The following is a 4918-nucleotide window of genomic DNA, read 5'->3' as shown; positions in this document are numbered from 1 at the left end:
TCTCAAGATCTTGCATCTTCATATCCTCTTCCTCACTCTTCTTCAAGTAGATTTGACGAGGTTGAGTAGATGACTTAGCCGGACCGCTTCCAGAATTTTCCTTATCAAGAGAAGGATCAACAAAGATAGTCTCATCTTCTTCATTACCGACCTCAGTTATACGTACATGTATAGCGTTACGATGCCTGGATTCTGCCTTTTGGCTAGATTCCGGTTGGTGTTGTTAAGCCTGCAAATCTCACATCTGCTGCATTATCAACTCCATCTCAGTTTTGATTTCAACTCTAATTTCCTCGCGTTGTTTAGCTAATGCTTACTGCAGTATCTGAGCTAGTTGATCCGGTGTAATTGCGAATGATTCTTTGACTTGCCCAACACTGGATGTGGTATCATCTGAAGCAACAGCAAAACAAGTATCTGACTGTTCCTCATATGAAGATAAACCTTCGTGCATTCTCTTGTAGTCTCGACGTCGGTTGGCTCTTCATTGTAGCCGCGACATCCTTTGAGAGAGACCCCGCTCAACTCTCCCTCCTGGAGAGAAATCAGGGTCAGGGTTGACTAACTGTTGCCTTCCTCTACTGGTCATATTAATAGTGACCTCGGGGAACTCATTTGGTTGAATTGCATGTTTCTTCTTGTTGAAATGATTCATTTTGGGTTTTGACGTTTTGGTAGAAAGTCTTTAAAATACGGAGACTCTTGTTGGTTTAGTTTTAGAGCAACCGTATTCTGTCAATACTGCCTTAATGAGCCTCTCGCATGCGCAATAAGACTCATCTTCTTGGGCAATTCTTTTTTGTGAGTTATTATTTTGATAGTACAGCTCATCATTATTGTGATCTGAGCAACCTATTTTTTACTTTTGAACTTTGTTGTCATGCACAGAACGACTAGTCGTCGTCTCTGGGCGATCCAAAGTTGAATTCTTCAATCCACCCCCTTGCGAGTATGGAGTTTTTACAGGCCCTAAATAAGAGTGAATTGGTATTTTCTTATTTTAGACTTGTTCTGTTCTGACAGGAGGATATTTATGACCCCCTGCGTAAGAAACCACTAAGGGTTTATTTGCTGGATTCAAGTGCTCTTTGATTGGAGCTTTGCCTCGATTATCAGGTGACAGAGGAGATCCGCTGTTGTGACTTTAAATTTTGACAGGTCAGGACTGACCTAAGGCTTCATTGGTGACGTAGCAGACATAGTTGTAGTAGACGGACCAGGAGCGGACATTGATGGGGTCGAAGAAATGCTTTTATAAACTTTCTTTTGACTACAGCGGGGATTGGTGTTGCGATTAAGAGATGTGCCACCTTTGTCCACTTTTTGTACATGTTTGGTTTTGGGAATCCAAACTTTGTTGTTTTTTGGCGATTTCTTAGACACCATTTCTTTCTTCATTCCTTGCGTCTGTTGACGAAAGGCACGGGCATGAGCGGCCTTCACCTGACGCTTTTGTAAATGTTCTTTAAGGGTCGAACGAGCCCTTTTGATGAGAGTCCATTCCTCCATCGTAAGTTGTGCAGAAATATGGTTAGTTTGCCGCTGAGGCAACTGGACCATTTTATGCTTCCTCGACTCTAGGTCCGCGTAGTAATGGACCCTGTCGGTTTGTTGTAAGGCCTTGGCCAATTAACGAGCACGGTGCTGACGTTGTCTCTAACGAGTCCTCTTCGTCAGCACCGGTAAGTTTTGATTCAATGACGCCTTAATTAGTGAAGGGTCATTAGGAGCAGATATGTTGCAAGCAGAGTCCTTAGCAACAATTGGGTAAGAGTCTTCACTTGTAGACTTTACCAAAGTTGAAGACTGGATAACCTTCTTGGAAGATGAAACCTTCCTATACTTACGAGGCGAGGAAGGTTTTGAGGATGAGGATGACAGGTACTCCTCGAATTTTGCCTAATAGAACTCATATTCGTTCTCTTTGTTGATCATAATCTTGATCAGCTGTGACACTACGGCCTCGGCAGCGAGATCGTTGGCTCCCACTGTGGTCGCCAGTTTGTTTTTATCAAAAGTCGTTTCCATTGATGATTCTATTAAACTTCAGTCGTTTACAATGAAATACAAAGAAAAAAATAAGAAAATTATAACTTTTTAGAAAATAACAAAGAAATTATTTATCGATTTCTTCTTTGTCGGACTTTGCCTGTGTCGGAAGTGCTTTGACTCGTGGACCACTAATTCACAAGATTCGGATTGAATTGTGAAGGTTTTGGGGATTCTTTCTTCATTTATCGAAGTTAGAATTTGAAGCGAATATCTTATCGACGTAAGATGTTTACTCTTCCAAAGATTAAGTCAATGCTTAAATCTCTAGGAATCTCTAAGAGCTTTAGAACCAGTTATGAGGAATTAAGACTCTCTCTGTCCCCTGCTCCAAGTCACCAAAAGCTCAAGTCTCTCTGCTATATTCTGCTCTCCGTCCTTTACTTCGTGTCTAAGAAGGTATTTATAGGGATAGGGGTGCACAACAGTTGAAATTGGGGCAAAATAACTAACGAACCACACCTCCTTTGGGCGCGTCAGCAATCGCTGCCGCGGTTATTAGCACGTCAGTGTAGGCTGGCGCGGCTAAAGAGGCAGTTTCAGCCACGTTCCATCATCTTTGAAACCATTCTCCCACAACTTTTAACCACTTTTTTTCGTGGTTTAACCGCTTGTCCATGTCAGCACACGTCTCTTTTTTTATCATGGCTCCACGTGAACCTTAAAAATCATCTGTAACTATTTTAGAACTTGTACTTGCCGGTAGCCAACACTGGTGCGCCTATGTGCGGCAGCCAACATTGGCGCACCTATGCGCGGCAGCCAGCACTGTCGTGCCTATGCGCGACAGCCAATACTGCCGCGCCTATGCGTGGCAATCAACACTGTCACGCACACATGTGGCAGTTTGCTTTGTTTTGTTCTGTGAATTCACATTGTTTTTTGTTGATTCACAGATCCTTTTGTTTCCTTTGGTCTTGAATAATTACCCTTTGATTTAGAAAATAGCACTCGTTGCCTTCTCTTTACCTTGAGCTGTATCTGGATATCTATTAGCATTTCTTGATGCCTACATGCAACCATATATCACATATAGGAGTCAGCTTCATTGTTTAGTTTTTTTAGGTTTGATTTTGCAGATTTTCCTTTCGTTCTACGTACAATAACAGGAGTAATATTTATCAGTATAAATAGGACTTTTAGAGGCATGATTATATTGTGTAGACCCTTCATTTTCATGTTTCAATCCTGTACGTCAGATTGGTTTGCTTGCATTACCATAAGTAAACTGGTGTATTTCTTCATCACTAGGTTTTATACATGTGCAATGCACATGGTTAAATACCATGATTAAGTATTTTTGACTAATTTTCTAACTAAACTTTGTTCTGATTTTACATTAATAGTTTATACTCACTTTTGTCTCTAAACTTTAATATTGCGATTTTTTTATGTTTGTTAAATGGGTTACACCCAATTTAAATTTTCATGTTGATATTTGAATTGAAAGAAAACAAATATAATTTGAAGCTAATTTGAATTTTCATATTTTTTGACCGACATGAAACTAAGTTTTACTTGAGAAAGTACAGTGTTGCAAAAGTAAAAATTATTAAAATGGTGTTATATAAGGAAGGTTAATATTTAAAACCAATAAGGCAAAATAATTGGTTAAAAGTATGCTAAAACAATACAAAAGAGAATTTGAAGTTTGTTCCTAATCATTGATGGACTTCATAAAAAATTATAAATTAAAGATTAATACCAACTCTAGTATACTTTCATATGATAAAAGCATTTGCACAAGCATATAAAAGTACAAAAAAGCTCATGAAACTACCTTCTAAAGATTTCTAAATTCACTCAAATTAATTAAATTATTCTATTAAATATTCAGAAAATATTATCTTTTATTCCTTATGTTTTATTTTTTATTGAGGTAAGATCAATCCTTCCTCATCTTTATCTTTTCCCGGATAATGCCAGAGTAGTGTCTTCATCATCTACTTGATTGTGACATCACGCTAGAATTGTATTTTTTATACTATTATCTTTCCTAAGCTCATTAATCTTTTATCTTGTCGTATAGCTTCACAAAAAACTTAAATGTATTTTCGATATTCAACACAAACTTCTTGAAATATAGACTTTGATTTTTTTTATTTCAATGAGAATAAATATTAATTTTATATAAATCAAATTCTTTGTGTTCCTAATTTACTACGTAAATAATATTAGGAGCTACCTCTTGTTTTTATCTAGAATGAATTCTTATGATGTGCATCAAAGAAGAGCTTCTATTATGTCAATAATATTATATTTGCTCTATCCTTGTCATTTTCCACAAAGATCTAAACCAAATACCTATATTTTTTATTGCCAATTTGTTTTATATTATAATATTAATATTTAATTTTTTTAGTATTTGAAAAACAAAGTATGAAATTTATCAATACTTACTAATTTTTTTATATCTTCCATGAAGAAGTTTTCTTTGATTGGGATAAAGTTATTAAATTATTCTTCAATGTAACTCAGTTTGTATTTCTTTAATAGACATGCCTTATGTTAATGCTAATTCAAATAATTCATGAATATTTTATAAATTTTAGATTTATTTCCGTCACTTTACCATTTTGTAATGGAAATAGCATGATTCTTTTGAAGGATATCTCTGAATATTCTGATAGTTTCTCCATACATAATTTATTTTATTCTTTTACCCTATAAATAATTATAATCAATTAATGCTATCTTATTATACTATAGTATTTTTTATCATTTTTATAGATTTAAACATCTATCAATTAATATTACTAATGTGTTTTTCTACCCCAACTTATTATTAAAATTTTATGCAGCTGCTTTAATTTATATGGTGTAGATAATTTTTAAGCTATAATATTTTTTTAATTTTTTATTCCTAAAA

Source organism: Asparagus officinalis, chromosome 10, assembly GCF_001876935.1.
Source record: "Asparagus officinalis chromosome 10, Aspof.V1, whole genome shotgun sequence".
NCBI lineage: Eukaryota > Viridiplantae > Streptophyta > Magnoliopsida > Asparagales > Asparagaceae > Asparagus > Asparagus officinalis.
The sequence above is the reverse complement of the archived record's forward strand: the minus strand, read 5'-3'. Positions refer to the sequence as shown.